At 36.8% G+C, this 18,081-nt stretch overlaps 1 protein-coding gene across 13 annotated transcripts in view; it reads left to right on the top strand.

Moving 5' to 3' along the window:
- LOC101706409 (uncharacterized) overlaps window positions 1-18,081 on the top strand; it is a 156,318-nt gene that overhangs the window by 49,046 nt on the left and 89,191 nt on the right. Inside the window, exons 2-3 of one of the 13 annotated variants that reach the window (XM_087188220.1) lie at window positions 16,532-16,675; window positions 17,439-17,649. The exons of 11 other annotated variants lie outside the window; for them this stretch is intronic. The gene's annotated coding sequence lies outside the window, so the exon portion shown is untranslated. The remainder of the gene's footprint in view (window positions 1-16,531; window positions 16,676-17,438; window positions 17,650-18,081) is intronic. One more of the 13 variants, XM_087188221.1, reaches the window with a different exon arrangement.

Genomic DNA, 18,081 nt, shown 5'->3' with positions numbered 1-18,081 from the left:
TTTAAAAAAATTTTTTTTGAGGTAAACAGTTTTGAGGATGAGTTATAACACATGTGATGCTTGTTCATTCTAAGGAATCCTGATCTTGGAGCTTATGCTGTACCAGTTGGCAGTAGCACCCACGTTTCCCAGTTCTGGTCATTATTTTTCTCCTGTTTGCATAGACTTCTCATTAGCTCCCTTCTGCTTTTGTTGCATGATTTCAGAGTTCCTCTGCTTTCTTTGAGAAATAGTCAAGCTATCTTTTTCTTTTTCCCTTGCTGATTTCTTGGGTTTTCTTCATATTCTTCTGTTGGGCAAGTTCTCGTTGATTACCACCTGTAAACTGAGGTATCAGTTGTACCTTCGTTAATGAATTCATACGTGAAGCATCAGCACATGGTACCACTCATATGTTAGCTATTATTGCAGCCTTAGAGAGCACGCTTAGCACCCCATCAATTTAGAACTTTAAATGACATCATTAAAATGAAAAGTAGTTCTTAAACAGACCATATTTACAATGCATATAACCTATGAACAGTATACATAAAAAACTCTTCACAGCTCATTAATACATCCCACTTAAAAAGTAGACACAAGAAAATGATAAATACCCAGTACAGCAGAAGGAAAGATGTGCAACACTAGAATCAGAAAAATACTAAATCAGTACCGTAACAAGATTGAATTATCAACTCATTAGGGAGATGAATTTAAAAGTTTTTAAAGAACAAATGTCAGCTTAGGTGTGAACCAGTTAGAACTTTCTAATACTGCTAATGTGAATGTGAAATGATAAAACCATTCTGGAAAACAATATAGAAATTTCTTGTAGTACTGTTAAGAACCAACAGTCCTGTTCTTAAGCTTTTACTTGAGAGGAATGAAAACACATGTTCACAATAGATTTGTATATACAAGTTGAATATCCCTTATCTGAAATTCTTGGGACCAGAGTGTTTCAGATTTTGATTTGAAATCCACTTGATCTGCAAAGAGGATAGCTACTCCTGCTTTTTTTTGGTGGGGGGATTCCTGTCACATAGAGTATTGTTTTCCACCCTTTAACTTTCAGTCTATGAGTTTCTTTTTGAATTAAGTGTATTTCTTGTATGCAGCATATTGTTGGATCTTGCTTCTTGACCCATTTAACAAGTCTGTTTCTTTTGATTGGTCAATTGAGACCATTAATATTGATGGTTACAACTTATACATACTTGTCATGACGTTTTTTGTTTGTTGGATTCTCCCCCTTTGGTTTAATTTCTTTCTTTTTTTTCTGGTAACAGGGATTGAACTCAGGACCTTGTGCTTTCAAGGCAGGCACAGGAACCACTGAGCTAAATCCCCAGCCCTACGTTTATTTTCTTGTCGCACCCGACGGATTCATTCTGCTGGGCTTCCTGGGGTTGTGATCCTCATTGTCTTAGGATATTGTCTGAAATTTTTTGGGATGATGGTTTGCTATTCATGAAGTTCCTAAGGTGTTCTTTGTCATAAAAATATCTTATTTCTCCATCAATTTTGAAAGATAGTTTTGCAGGTTACACCAATCTGGGTTGGAGGCTGTTTTCCTTTAGGGCTTGAAATACATCACTCCAAGCTCTTCTTGCCTTGAGGGTTTGCATTGAGAAGTGTGCTGTGATTCTGATAGGCTTTCCTCTTTTCTCTTAACTCCTTATAGAATTTTGTTCTTCTGTTGTGTTTCTGGAATCTTAACAATTATATGCCTATGAGTAGATTTTTTTTGATCAAGACTAGTTGGAGTCCTATATGTCTCACTTATCTGTATGTCAACTTCTTTACCCCTGCTTGGGAAGTTTTCTGCCATCACTTCTGTGAGCAGTTTTTTTATATCATCTGCACTCTCTTTTGTTTCTTCATTGACTCCAATCAGTCTTATGTTATTCTTCTTTGCATCATCTAGCAGCTGCTGGATTGATTTCTCATGGTCCCTTACAATTTTAAAGCAGTTTTTCTTTTCCTGGTTACCAAATGCAATCTTATCTTCTATGTCTGAAATTCTGTCCTCACATTGGCTCATTCTGCCACATAGACTTTCAATGGAGTTTTTAATCTCCTGGAAATTGTTTGCATCTGTTTTATGGATTTCATTTGTTTCCTGTGTTGGGATTCCATCATGTTCCTGAGCTCCTCTCTAGGTTTATTAATCATGTCTTGCATTATGAGCACAATCTCTGCTGTTATCTGAGAAATTATTTCTGATTTCATTTTTTCCAGATCTTCTTTTGTTGCCAGTTCAAGGAGTCCAGGTGGTTGAGTATGAGATTGTTCCATCTTGTTTCCTTTTGGCGTTGCTGTAGGTAATCTGAAAGTCTGATTTTGAGACTTGTTTACATGTCTTCTCATTTCAGTGTGGCAGGTGGGGAGGTGTGTGCTGCAGCTCTCCTCCTCTGTGCTGGCACGGGTGGTGTGGCGACCCCAGAAGGCTCCTGTTGTGCACTGGGAGCGGCTCACCTCCCGTGTGCTGCCGGGGTTTATCATTTTCTTGATGACCCTCTGTATTCTGTTTGCCAGTATCTTGTTGAGGATTTTTGCATCTGTGTTCATTAGGGAGATTGGCCTATAGTTCTCTTTTATGGTTGGGTCTTTCCCTGGATTTGCAATCATAGTAACACTTGCTTCCAGGAATGAATTTTTAAGTATTGCTTCCCTTTCAACTTCATTGATGAGTTTAAAGAGTAATGGCCATATTTCTTCTTTAAATGTTCTGTAGAATTCAGCAGTGAAGCCATCAGGACCTGGACTTTTATTTGTTGGTAAATTTTTAACTACATTTTCAATTTCACTCATTGTAATTGGGGTGTTTTGAATTTCTATATCTTTTTTATTTAACATTGGCAATTCGTATGTATATAGGAATCTGCATTTCTTCTGTGTTTTCCATTTTATTAGAGTACAGGTTCTCAAAGTAGGTGTTGATGATCCTCTGGATTTCTGCTGGTTTTTTTGTGACTTTTCATTCTTAATTGCATGGATTTGAGACTTTTCTTTCCTTTTTTTGATAAGGTTGTCTAAAGGTTTATTGATTTTATTAATTTCGAAAAACCAACTATTTGATTCATTGATTTTTTTTGTATCTTTCTGTTAGCCTCCATTGCATTGATTTTTGCTCTGATCTTTATAATTTCCTCTCTTATGAGCTTTGGGTTTGTCATGCTTTTGTTTTTCTAGGAGCTTGAGGTTCCACATTACGTTGTTTATTTGAGCTCTCTGTTTTCCTAATATGGGCGTTTACTGTTGTGAATTTCCCTTGTAGAACTGCTTTCATTGTGTCCCATAGATTCCTTTATGTTATACTGGCATTATTTACTTGTAGAATCCAATTTCTTGAAACACTAAACTTGCTGGAAGATAGGTAGACACTGGCATAGGAAAAGCCTTTATGAACAAAACCTCAGCACGGGAACTAGAACAAAGAATCAACTGGGATCTCATTAAAACGCTTCTGCACTGCAAAAGAAACCACCAACAGAGCTAAGAGACAACCTACAATGTGGGAAAAAAATTTTAGTAGCTGTACCTCAGACAAAGGACTACTATCTAGAATATATAAAGAACTGAGAAAAATCGGACCCCCAAATTCAAAGACCCAATTCAAAAATGGGCATCTGAAATGAATAGACATTTCTCAGAACAAGAGGTAAAAGCAGAAAATAAATATATGAAAAAATGTTCAACATCACTGGTCATTCGAGAGATGCAGATGAAAACAACACTGAGATTCCACCTCACCTCAGAAAGAATGATTGCTATCAAGAAGTCAACCAATAACAAATGCTGGCGGGGGTGTGGAAAGAAAGGAACCCTTCTCCATTGTTGGTGGGAGTGCAGACTGTTGCAACCACTGTGGAAATCCATATGGAGGTATCTCAAAGAACTAGGACTAGAGGTCCCATTTGACCCAGCTATTCCCCTGCTGGGTATCTTCCCAAAAGAATTAAAAGAATCATACCACAGTGATGTATGTGTACCCATGTTTGTAGCGGCACAGTTTGTAATAGTTAAATCTTGGAAACAACCCAAGTGCCAATGAACTGGAAACTGAATAAAGAAGCTGTGTTTTTTTAATAAAATGGAGTACTAAGCCATAAAGAATGAGAAACTAATATGGATGCATATTGAGGCCATACTCTTAAGTGAAATAAATAGGACACACGTGTAAATACTGAATAGTTTCTCTAGTATAAGAAACTGAAAGTGTAAATAAGGGTTAAATGATTAAAATGAATAATTGATAATTTGAAATAGGAAGAAAAGTTCAAAGGGGTAGGTGTGATAGGAGAAGGGGAAAGGAAAGGAGGGAAAGGGAAAATTATGAAAAAGGAAAAAAAATGGAAATGAAATCTATGTAAACAGGGAAGGGTGGAGGGGGGTGAAGGGCGCACAGGTAATGTGGAAAAAATAAGAACCAAGTTACATCATGTACAGGTACAAGCACCCAATGACAAATGTATATGTATAGTATACCTAAAATGTACCAATAAAAGAATTTAAGAATTTAAAAAAATAATGAAATCAGCCAATAAAAAATGCTGGTGGGGTTGTGGGGAGAAAGGAACCCTTTTTCATTGTGGGTGGGAGTGCAGACTCGTGCAACCACTGTGGAAACCAGTATGGAGATACCTCAAAGAACTAGGACTACAGGTCCCATTTGACTCAGCTATTCCCCTGCTGGGTATCTTCCCAAAAGAATTAATCATACCAGAGTGATTTATGTGCACCCATGTTTATAGCAGCACAGTTTGTAATAGCTAAAGCTTGGAAACAGCCCAAATGCCCATCAACTGGAGACTGGATAAAGAAAATGTGGGTTTTTTTTTTAATAAAATAGAGTACTACTCAGCCATAAAAAATGAGGAACTAGAGACATTTATAGCTAAATGGATGCATATTGAGGCCATACTCCTAAGTGAAATAAATAGGCTACAAGTAAATACTGAATAGTTTTCTGGTGTAAGAAACAAAGTTAAGGATTAAAATGAATAATAAGTTGAAATAGGAAGAAAAGTTCCAAGGGGTAGGGGGAGTTGGAGGGTAAGTGGAAAGGTAAGAAGGGAAAGGAAAATGAGAAAAGGAAAAAAATGGAAATAAAGTGTAAATAGGGAAGGATGGAGGGGGTGAAGGCTGGATAGGGAATGGGGAAAAAATAACCAAGATACATCACGTACAGGTACAAGCACTGGATGATAAATGTAAATGTATTGTATACCTAAAATGTACCAATAAAAGAATATAAGCAAAAAAAAAATTTCTGTTTTTGGTACTGGGGATTGAACTCAGGTCCTTGCACTTGTGATGCAGGGGGCAGAACCATTGAGCTGAATCCCCCTCCCCTGTATTTCTTTACTTTTAATTATTTTTATTGGTGTATTTTAGATAAACATAGTAATTCATCATAGGTAATTTGTACCTGTACATGATGTATGTTGATTCTTTTATCCCTAATCCCCTTCCCTCCCTTCAACCTCTTTCCTTCCTTATTTACAAAAGCTTTGTTTCCATTTTTTACTCTTTTCCTTTCTTTTCTTCCCCCTCCCCCTCCCTTCTCATTTGAATATTTACTTATTTCCCAGTATCATACATTTTCGTCCTTATTTACCCTTCCAGTTTCTCACATCTGAAACAATGCAATATTAAAGAGTATGGTCTCAAAGTGCATCCATTTACCTGGAAATGTCTCAAGTTTATCTTTATGGCACAGTAATACTCCATTGAATTAAAAAAAAACCTACTTTATCCATTCATTGTTTGATGGGCATGTGGTTTGTTTCCAAATTTAGCTGTTACAAACTGGTACTATAAACATTGGTGTGCATATATAGCTGTGGTATGATGCTTTTAATTCTTTTGGGAAGATACCAAGCAGGGGAATATCCCGGTCAATGATATGTCTAGTTTAAGTGTTCTGAACCACCTCCACATTGATTTCCACAGAGGAACAACCTTTTCATTAACAGCAGTCTATCTAGTAAGTTTAGAGATACTGTGAAGCATGGTCCCATTGTCCGGGAATTCATTTTCTATTTTCAAATCTTGGTAAAATCCATAAATCTTTATTCTGGATGTGAGGGCAAAGGGAAGCGTGACTGGGTGGGTTTCACTAAGAAAAGTGCTTTCAGATTAGCAGTCCGTGACCTTGAAATGAGGATAAAAAGGAGAAAGGGACTTTCCTGTGGGTGACTAGACTGTTGAGCACAGGGACTGCCATTGTGAGTGGTATGGTGAGGACCATGGAATCTCACCACTAACGGCGCAGCCTCTCCTAGTAAGCACAGATGAGACAAAGCAAAGGAAGTGTGAGGAGAGTACACTCTGATTTCTCCTTGAATCCTTTGAACTTCATTGCTCTCTGGTACATCATTTGTACAGAAAGATAGGCCCATGTTCCTTTCACAATGCATTTAACTAGGATAGGACATTAAGTTAATTCCAAGGAAAAGCCATATAATTGGTTAAGAATACCTTCAGCGTATTTATATGATGCTTTGAGTTATATTCTCTGGTAAATTACCTAGTTTCACACATGGGGTTATATAGTAGTAACTCATTGTTATTTTTCTATAAGATGGTTAAGTTCTAAACTGACAAATTGTTTGACTTTTACTTTTTACGAGGCTGGACAAGATTGGCTTTCTCAGAGTCCCTCCTAGAAAGAGATGTATTTTGACCTATACTAAACTCCGATGTGATGGATTTTTTTCTGCTGTACTAGAGACTGAACTCAGGGGTTCTTTACCACTGAGCTGTATCCCCAGATATTTTTATTTTTCATTTTGAGGTATGGTCACATTAAGTTGCCCTGGCTTGCCTGGCAGTGCTTTAATATTGACAAGGTGAAATGAAAGGATCCCATCGAATTGTCAGTTGTCCTGTAATGAGGCGGTGACACCCACCCCAGCACAAGCAGGTTCTGATAACCCGGGCATTGGTTGCATAAATCACATGGTTACTGTGAAATAAGTAAAGTTGCACAGTTTGAGATTCTCTTCAGCATTCCACTGTATTCATCAGTCAGAGACCAGCAGTGGTCTTAGTCACATCACACTCTTCCTAAGCAGCCTCTGTGCAGCTTGGCCATTTGCATCTGCTCTGCATCCTGTTGTCCTGGTGAAATGTTCAACGAGGCAGTGTTATTAAGTCATTTAGAGATCTTGGCTTTTATGAAAAATGTTTTGCGAAGATTTTTGAGAGAAGGAATGGTGAGAAGTCAAGTGATAAAAAATATAACCTAGTGATGAATAAGTGAAGAACTATTGAAAAAAGCCATTGGGGAGGGAATCAAGATAGAAGGTAGAACTTGAAAACTTGCAGGGCAGGGTAGTGAGGCAGGAGTTTAGATACTAGTTCTAGAGAATAGTCACTGGCAACATGAAAATCAAGAAGGTACAACTGGAAGATGTCGTTTTCCACTTAAGTTAGGAGGTCTTGATTATAGCTCCAGAAACTTAACTGTACCTTGTCATTCCCTACCTAATGCCTTAGAGATGAGAATGTGGAAATTTTTTTGCTTAACCTGCCTGGATTTCCACATTTAATCTGTACCTAGATTTCTGCCTCTTTCAACTCAGTTACCAAATTTTTAATCTTACTATATGTATTTAGTCTTAAAAATAATGAGCTCCTATTGACAGGGATATTTTCCCCTTCATATTTAACTTTATTCCATTACCCTGCAGAGCCTACGATTAATCAGTATTTAAGGTAATAACTGAGTTGCCTAAAGTACTTGATTAAACCATGAATAAGTGAAAAAAATTTGGGGGGTGGTACCAGGGATTGAACTCAGGACCTTGTGCTTTCAAGGCAGGTGCAGTGCCACTGAGCTAAATCCCAGGGGATAAATGAAATTTTGATGCATAAACTCACATAATTGGTGAGGAAAATGAGGGTTAGGAGACTTAATGTGAGGTAGCCATTTGTGAGGAAACAAGGTAGCCATATTTTAGAAATATTATGACATCCCAAAGGAATCAGTAATTCTATAGACCATGTTAGATTGAACTGTGTAAATGTGGATCATAGTGTTGGGGAGTGAGCAGCAGCTAGATTAGACATTTATGGCAAAAATTAGAGATTTGTTATAAACCCCCCATAGACAGTTGTGAAAAAACATAGTGCAATTACTGGCTTTTTCCCCCCTGGTTTTATGGCATGTCCCATTGGCGTCTTTCATTTTGTAGAGAGCATGTGAAAGGTCAGTGATAAGACACTGCATTATAGAATATAGTCCCTAATGGCTTCAGATCATTAGAGGAAATAATACAGCACAATCTGACTTCAGTGATTGTGCAGTGCTATGTATGTGTGTTGCTGTTTTAGAACATTCTAATGTTCAAAAATTATTCGTCTGGGTGTCATCCTACCATGCTTAGTGTGAAGGGTATTTCACAAAAGTTTTTATTTTCATTTTTGTGATCTACTGCACAATACTGGCTTTCAAGAAGTGCTAAAGAAGTGTCTACTGACCCATGACAGATAGGAAGAGCATATGTGTTTCAAATAAAAAACTGAGAGAATATTGCTCGTGAGCCTTTCACATTTCTTTTACATTTGGGAAATCCAGAAAAGAAGGAACACTTGCCACATTGGAACTTTTAAAAGCTGAAAACATGTTAAAAAAATGGGGCTGGGGATTTAGCTCAGTGGTTCCACTGCCTGCCTTCCAAGCGCAAGGACCCAAGTTCGATCCCCAGTACCAAAAAAACAACAAAGCCCTATTCACAAACAACTGACCAAATTGTTAGTGTTGACTTCTAAAAGGACATTGAAAACTTTGTTAAATAAGATATAGCTTCTTTTCTTGCTTTCCTTCTGGGTTCTAATCAGTATTTCTGAGTAAGATTAGCATTTTTTTATTCTATTACCTTTAGAAAAACTAATGCTGGTTAGTTAAATTTGTAGTAGTGTATCAGATCAAAGAAAAACTTGTTAATTCACGATACTCATCACTGATGGTATTACATGGGATCCCCACCCACATCCACCTTCTATCTTAGTAGAGAGGCTGTGATTTGGAAAGAACATTTAAACATATTTGTGCTGAAATGGTAAGTTTGGAGTGAGACTGTTGTTGAATGAGAGACCTGAAGTATCACAGTGTTGATCACTGTGCCTTAATATAAATAACTCCATGGAGGTAGTCCTATTGGCTTTCATTCCCCACTTCAAGATCTTACAGTGTGTTTGCATTTACCAACACACGTAACAATTTTGATTCATTTTTTGTTTAGTGGTCTGTCTCCTTTTCCCAAAATAATGAGCTCGTACTTGACAGAGAGTTTTAAAATACCATTTTATGCTATAGTTTCAAAAAAAATAAGCGTTTCATTAAAGTTTGTTTAATAACCAAATTTGGAAAGAATGAGTAAGAGATAGAAATTATGAATGGTAAGAGTATAGGAACAGAGAGAGTGATATTCTGATGGACATACAGTGTTGAGTTACTTGAGAATGTGGCATGTTTGACAGTTTTACAAAGAAACGAAATTTAGTGATTTTCCCCCACACGGGGTTTTAGACATAGATAAAACAAAGGGTGATAAAAAATATAGATAATGTTTAAATTTAAAGAATGTATTATTGTAAAATTCACATTATCATTAGTTTAACTCAAAATAGGCCCCCTTGAGCCGGGGATTTAGCTCAGTGGTTTCGTTGCCTGCTGCACAAGCACAAGGACCCGAGTTCAATCCCTGGTACCAAAAAACCCCACAAAAACCCCCCAAAAGTAGGCCCCCTCACTTCAAAGATATTATGCCATCCTTCCTGCCACTTTCTGAGGCAGTTCTAGAAGTCCTTTTTTATGAGTGTCTTTAGTTGTGCTGTCGTAGTTGCCTTTGTGTCCTGACTTGATTCAAAAGTATTACCTTTCATGGTCTTTTGACTTTGAGGAAGAGACACATGTTACGATAAAGTGGATAAAATTACACCACGATATTTTTACAAGCCTGTCTTTCTGTTGGATGGCACTTGGACACAGTATTCACTGACTTTTTGATCATACTACAAAAAGACATGAAAAGAGGACTTGCAGAACTGCTTAAGAAAATGGCAAGAGGGGCCAGGGATTTAGCTCAGTGGTTCCGCCGCCTGCCTCGCAAGCACAAGGTTCCGAGTTCAACCCTTGGTACTAAAAAAACTCCCTAAGCATTGCCAGGTGTGGTGGCACATGCATATAATCCCAGCATTGGAAAGCTGAGGCAGGAGGATTGTCATAAGTTTGAGGCCAGCCTGAACTGAACTGCATAATGAAACCCTGTTTCAAAAAAAAGAAATTGACGAGTGATGATATAAGCGTGTTTGAACCAAGTGGGAGTGTTTTGAGGGAAATTAATTGTAATGTGTCTTACGGTAATACATTTTTAAAAATTAAACGTTCACAGTATTTTGATCATGCCTTATAGCTCTAAGAATAAAGTGATTTGATTTATAATAAGTAATGGGGAGAAAGCATAGAAATGTCTGAATTTGGGAAATTAGAAAGATTTTCTCTTTGGAGTCTGCTTTCTGTGTTCTATCTAAGCATAAACGTTGTGGAATACTCACTTGTCCACGGCAGCATCTTTGCTGACCCTTCTAACCCGCTATGGCGACAGGAAAGGTCTATCACTGACAATACTTGGTGTTTGTCTTCAGATCTACTGGGAATGTCAAGTGAATAAACACATGTGCAGTTCAGAAATACCCTCTCTGTTACACTGGAAATGACGGAGATTATTTACTGTTTGAGAACGGTGTCACTTTTGACACTGAGAAATCTGAATATATAGTTTTGAAGCTTTCTTCTCAGTCACATATTTACCTGGACCCTGTATCCTTTTCCCAGCTTCTTCATGTGTGTGATATAAAGACAAGTTCCAGTTCTTTTTGCTGTTTTTGTCTTGTTTGTGGTACGGGGATAGAATTCAGGACTTTGCGCTTGCCAGGCAGGTGGTGGCACCATTGAGCTAAATCCCAGCCCAGTTCTGCTTTTGAAAATAGGTCCAGCTTCCCACACTTCTTTAGCACTTTGTAGTACTGGTGATAATTTTTCTCTTAGTATCATTGTGTTTGTCTTTTGTTGAAATACATCATTTTTGATCTCCATTGAAAGATACTGTTACTTAACACAGGAATGCGGTTTGCGTTTTTTGGCACCAACCCTAACCCTAACCCTAACCCGTTGATTTTGCTTGGAAGTCACTAATATTTGAATCATCATTCCTTTTTATGTCATTGTGCCATTTTTCCATGATCTCTTTCAAGATTTTCTCAGAATGTTTGCTATTGAACAGTTGTTGATATTGTGTGACTCACTGTGGTTATCTTTGAGGTGTTTGGTTTTTTTGGGGGGGGGCGGTACTGGGGATCGAACTCGGGACCTTCTGCTTGTGAGGCAGGCACCAGAACCACTGAGCTAAATCCCTGGCCCGGTGTTTGGTTTTTTGTTGAAGTTCTTGAATCTGTAAATTTATGTCTTTATAGATTAAAAAATATTTTCAGTGTCTTTTTTCCCGAAACTCCAAATTTTTATATGCATGATTGTTAGACTAATCCATATTTCTCACAGATTTCTGAGGTTCATTTAAAAAATCTTCCTTTTTCTTCTTTCATTTTGACTAGTTTCTGATAAACTGACCTCATGCTCATAATTTATTGTTTCTAGTTTGTAAGTGTATCATGTGAATTTTTTATTTGAGATATTTTGTTTTTCAGTTCAGGATATATATACGCATGTGTGCATACATGCATGTGTTTGTGTGTTATATTCTGTAGTATTAGATAATCTAATTTACTTTCTATAAGCATATTTTGGTCTTTTATAATACTAGTAATATCTTACAAAAATCCAACATCTAGGCTGTTTCAAGGTTAGCTTGTTTTATTGTTTTTTGAGTATTGGTTATGTTTTCCTTCATTAAATAATTTTGGATTGTAATTTGAACAGTCTTTTCTATAAATGCTCCCTTTACACCATCCCCTCTCTCCCTTCCTCTTGTTTAGTATGGTCTCCATTCTACTTTTTTTTTTTTGTTTGTTTGTTTTTTTGTTTTTTTGAGTCAGGGTCTCCCTTTGTAGTTCAGGCTGGCCCTGAACTCACTGTGTAGCCACCCAGGCTGGCCTCAAACTCACAGCGATCCTCCTGCCTCAGCCTCCAGAGTGCTGGGATTACAGGCATGCGCCACCATGCCTGGCTTTCCGTTCTATTTTTATATCACTCTTTTTTTAGATTTCACATATTAGGGAGAATGTGTGATATTGGTTTTTCTGCATATGACTTATTTCACTCAATATTATGATACTGATATGTATGGTAATATTATGGTATATAATATATATGATATACACATTTTTTTCCATTCATCTGTTGATAGGAACATAGCCTGGTTTCATATATTTGGTTTCATGAATTGTGCCACAATAGACAAAAATATGAAGGTTTTCCTATAGTAGTATGCTAACTTTAATTCCTTTGGCTATATACCAAGGAATTGTATAGCTGGGTCAAATTATAGTTTGTAATAAAAAAACTTAGAGGAACTTCCATACTGACATTCTTGTAGTGGCTGTACTAATTTAACATTCCCACCAGCAGTATACATTGAAGTTTACTTTTTCTGGGCATCCTCACCATTTTTTTTTTTTTGTATTCTGACTGGTATGAGATGGAATCCCAAAGTAGTCTTGATTTGCATTTCCCTAATGGCTAAAGATGTTAAAGATTATCCTATATACTTATTGACCATTTGTACTTGTTGTAAGGAGTGTCTGGGCTGGGGGTTTAGCTCAGTGGTTCTACCACCTGCCTCGAAAGCGGAAGGTCCTGAGTTTGATACCTGGTACCCCCCCCCCTCCCCGCGCCAAAAAAAAGGAAGTGCCTGGGACTGGGGATTTAGCTCAGTGGTTCTGCCGCCTGCCTCCCAGGCACAAGGTCCCAAGTTTGATCCCTGGTACCAAAAAATAAAAATAAAAATAAAAAATAACGAAGTGTCTCTTCTCTTTGCTTGCCCACTTGATATTTTGGTGTTAGGTATTTTGTATTCTTTATATATTCTGGATAGTGATCTGCCATTGTAGAGTAGTTGACAAAGATTTTGTCTCATTCTGTGGGCTATATCTTCATTGTTAGATGTTTCCCTTGTACATTAAACCCTTTCTATATTTTTAATTGGCTGGTTTAGCTTTCATAGTATTTATAGTGAAAATGAGTTAGAGTGAATGGATGATTATTATTTATTTTTTTTTTTTGGTACCGGGGATCAAACTCAAGTCCTTGTGCTTGCGTAGCAGGCTGCGAAACCACTGAGCTAAATCCCCGGCCCTGGATGATTATTAATGTAACAAAACGGGGTGAAAAACATTGAGGACAATTAATGATCTAAATATATTTCATTTAATGAATTGAAAGTACTATTATGGCAAAGTGTAGACTTGGAATATTTGGTTAATTCTGGGTAGACATTTGATATGCCTTCACTCTCTCTTTTTTTATTTTCCCCTGGGACGGAGGATCAAACTCAGGGACCCTGCATTCAGAAGGCAGTTGCGGTGCCACTGAACTAAATCCCTGGGCTACTTACTCTTAATGTTGAATAATCCCACTCTCGAAATTCACTTTTTTGTTTTTTACTGAATAGGACCTAAGGACTTCACAGCCTCTAGAATTTAGGAGTAAAATAAATTTTATCTTCCAATTTTATCTATTTCATTTGAATTGTTTATTTTTTTACTTTTGTTATTCATTATTCCCAGGTCATCATGATGATCATGCTGGAAAGGGGAGCTATTATAATTTTTGTAATGCACATCGCCCCTAAAACAGTTACTGCCTTTATGGCCTTAGGAAAAACTCATAAACATTCCAATGGAGTTAATTAAGCTGCTGTGGAACAAAAAGTGCTCTATTTGAACCAACACTGATTGGTCTTGTATGTCTGTATCAGTTAATACCTACCATGTACCTAGACACTAAATAAGAAACAAAAGTGCAATGGAGAACAGAAGGTGTTTCTCTCATGTGCACCCACATTGCTCACAGAGGTCTGTGAGACAAGATGTACAGAAAAAGAAAGCTTTAGGGAGTGGACCCACTGCCCAGTAGGGCAAGCACCCTGCTTTGAGAGATGCCTGGCCTTCTTACTGTGCTTGAATCTGAAAATCAAAATAGTCTTTTTTTTTGTTGGTCACGGGGGATCGAACTCAGGACCTTGCACTTGTTAGGCAGGCAGCAGAACCACTGAGCTAAATCCCCAGCCCTAACATAAGAGTTTTTAGGAGTGTTATCTTGGCATATGAGTAAACTTGAGAACCTTGTCTTTCCAGTCCTTCTGTAGTTCCTATTTTAAAGCTCAGTTTTAATCATATAGAATTATCACCCTGGCCTTTGTCAAACTAGATCATCAGTTGTAAAACTTTCTGTAAAGGGTTACATAGACATCTTTTGCTTTGAAAGTCTTATTATCTTGTTGCAGATGATCTACTCTGCTGTTGCATTTTTTTTGGTAACAGGAGTTGAACTCAGGACCTTGCACTTGTGAGGTAGGCAGCGGAACCACTGAGCTAAATCCCCAGCCCTAGTGTTGTTGTATTTTGAAAGCAGCATAATAATGTGTCATTGAATAATGTGCTGTGACTGTCCCAGTCAGACTACACTCACAACCACAGCCTGTGGGTAGCATGCCAGTCCCTTCAGTAGAGCACTGGTTAAACTGTAAGCTGAAAAATCTAGTTAATTCAGTCACATGAATAAAACACTTAAAGATTATTGTGACATTTTATTTTCATGAAAATGATTTTAGATCCTTTGTCAAATCCCACTCAAAACAGTGATACAATTGACCTTCATATTCCATCAGTGCAAGCAGTGTAAAGCAAGGACTGTATCAGAAACTGGAATGATAAGAACCTCTTTCGAGTTAAACCTGGCGTGTTTCCCAATTGAGCCCATTTCCTCCACATTCATCTGTAAAGGTTCCGAGGAATTAGTGTCCAATATCTTGCCTGCCTTCTTTTCTATTCAACAGAGTTAAAATCAGAATTTTGTTTCTCGGTAGCCTTGGTGTTAACCATCCCCTTTGGTGACTAAAACCCATTTTGACTTCATCTAAGCAGTTGTAATCAGGACACATTTATCACATTCCAAATCTATTGTTTAGCCTAGCATATAAAGACTTCATAACCAATGTATATAATTTTATTCCAATTAATCATTATTTTCCAGATTTGCTCATTTGTCCATGTTGTCTACATTGGAGGACTTAAGTAGAAGACAGAGTGTTTAACTTGCAGACTTAAAATTAAATTGGGTCAATTTCTTATTTTGTAGCCACTTATAAATATATATATTTATTTGAAATATATATGACATATGCTGAAAAGCATTCTAGAAGAAAGTGGGAATGCACTTCAGTGAATGATTCTAGAAAGAAAAGCATTCAAATGGCCAACAGCATATAAAACTGTTCAACCATATCAATCTTTATAATTAATGAAAAATGCATACATGATATATACATGGTACACATGAAGTACATGTATATGTGAAGTATATATGTATATATGAAATAAAAATATGTATTTGCCTTTTTCACCTATCAGATTAGCGGGCATCTGTGTTAACAAAGTGTGGGGAATTTAGAACTCCTAGTGTGTTAAAAACTTTCAAGAAGCCAATGGAAAAGTTGAATTATATGGAAATTAGTACATTTTGGCCAACAATTTTACATTTAGAAATTTGCCTGTATGATGAAATAAGAAATGTTCAAAAATGTATGTAATGTCAAGGCTATTCATAGGAAATACAGATATAATTGTAAAATTGTAAACAATCTGATTATTAAATCAGGCTAGAGAAATTAGTGATTGTATATTTTGAATATTTTCATTTGGAAACACTGGATACAGTTGGTTTATCTTCAGTGGTTAATGTGATAAAGTATGCTCAAGTTAACTGATAAGAAAATTTAATTTTCAAAAGTTTATTTACCTGTTACTAAATACCAAGGATGTGTGAATTGATGCTGTATTTCAGTGATATAAAGTGATATATGTATTGTGATACATTCAATAAAATTAATTTTATAGGAAGTACACTCATAAAATGTTCATAGTGAGATCTGGTGATTATTTTTTTTTTTGCTTTATATGTGTGTATAGTTTCAACTGCAAATATATTTCAACTATATACAGTGCTTATTGCTTTCTGAGTTATATATCACATATGAAGAGAAACATGTGTGCATTAATTACCTCATTTGATGCTTATACTAACCATATTGAATTCTTTTATATAAGTAAGTAAATTGAGGCTAAATATTGAGTTGGGCTATGTGATTTATCCCATTATTCATAACTTTAAAAAAATTCTATGGTTATACAAACTTTATAATTAAAAATATTTATAATTTGCTAAATCTGTTGTGCAAAAGCGTATTTTGTTGAATGATACATTGTCAGAAGTAATTTTCCTGTGTCTTTAATGTCAATGTCATGTGAATTATTATTTTATTTTTTAATTATTGTTGTTAATTTTTCTTTTTGGTACCAGGGATTGAACTCAGGACCTTGAGCTTGCAAGGCAGGCAGTGGCACCACTGAGCTAAATCCCCAGGCCCTGTGTCATGTGAATTATTAAATAAAGCTTCTCAGTTCAAAAGTAAATGTTGGGATTTTCCAGATACAAGAGAAAAAGGTGAATAAGAAATTGATTTGTGGGAAAATTCCATGGTGTGTACCTTCAGTGTGTGACCTGCAGAAATATATGGCATGCTGTTGCTTAGGAGATAGGATGTTGTGATCTTGGGCCAGAAGGACTGAAATGACACATGGGGACAGCCAAAATCCAAAGAGAAAGAGCGAATAAAAAATGTAGTCACTGTAGAAGTTAATTTTAGAATAGACATAAAGAGAAGCAGTATAGGGCTGGGGATTTAGCTCAGTGGTTCCGCCGCATGCTGCTCAAGTGCAAGGACCCGAGTTCAATCCCTGGTACCAAAAGAAAAAAGAAAAAAAAGAGAGGCAGTGTCAAGACAAATACCATACAACAACAGAAGAAGAAAGCCATTTAGAATCCCTGAGTGAAAAAACAACTGGCAACTGATGTAGATGTCTTAACGCCAGCTCTTATAATCCATTTGTCACTTATGACCCTGTGTTCTGCATTCTAAACAATCTCCATTGTTTGAATATGTGTTCTATCATCAATTTACTCTCCCCACCCATTTTAACCCCTTTCTAATGACAGCACATTGTAACTTGCATGTGCAGTTGCTTAGAAGTCCTCAGGGAGTGAAAGGCTGGTCACATGATGTGCAGGAGGAATTGTGGCATAATGTTGCATTAGCCTGCTATAGCAGTGGCAGAAATGTATTTAGAACTTTGATTTATTTGTAATAAAAGGAACATGCTATGCCATCATTTATTTTTTGGTATTTGGGTGTCTGTGCAAATTAAAGATTTTTGCAGTTGGGGCTGTAGAATGTTGAGAATACTGAAGGAAGACGATGAGTACAGAAGCAGAAAGTCAGAGATGGATGAAACTTTGTATATAAAGAGCGCCAGTGGACTGAACTTAGCGAACAACCAACTACTGGTTTTCACCGGCACCATTCAGGGATAGTTGGACGTGGTAAATCTCTTGAAGGAGGAAAATACTGACTAATGATGGTAAGATGTTTATAATATAATTAAATTAGTACTTTACATGAACAAATTAATAAATGGATAAATAAGGTTGAAGACAAAGGTTTTTTAATGATAGAAAACCTTTATAAATACACAAAAAGGATAGTAGGTTTTGAAAATTTAATATTTGGCAAATCTCATAATTTCCGTCGGCCAGAGGCCATGAAAAGATGTTAAGACTTGGAGAAAATATGAGGAGAAACTCATACCCACATAGTCTGCTGTTACCTTCTCCATGAGATAATTGTCAGTTACAAAGGAAAAATAGTAACGTTGTGATGAAAAACCTGGCAGACACTTCCTGAATAAAGAGGTGGAACCTAACGTCAGTGTAGGAACATTCGAAGCACAGATATGATGCCCGAGGGAAAGCATCTGCCTAGTAAGTCTGACATTAGCGCAGAAGTCTATAAA

The sequence above is a fragment of the Heterocephalus glaber genome, unplaced genomic scaffold, assembly GCF_053883595.1.
Source record: "Heterocephalus glaber isolate CG9 unplaced genomic scaffold, H.glaber_assembly_v1.0 deba00001531, whole genome shotgun sequence".
Taxonomy (NCBI): Eukaryota; Metazoa; Chordata; class Mammalia; order Rodentia; family Bathyergidae; genus Heterocephalus; species Heterocephalus glaber.
Note: the sequence above shows the minus strand (reverse complement) of the source record. Positions and strands in the feature narration are given on the sequence as shown.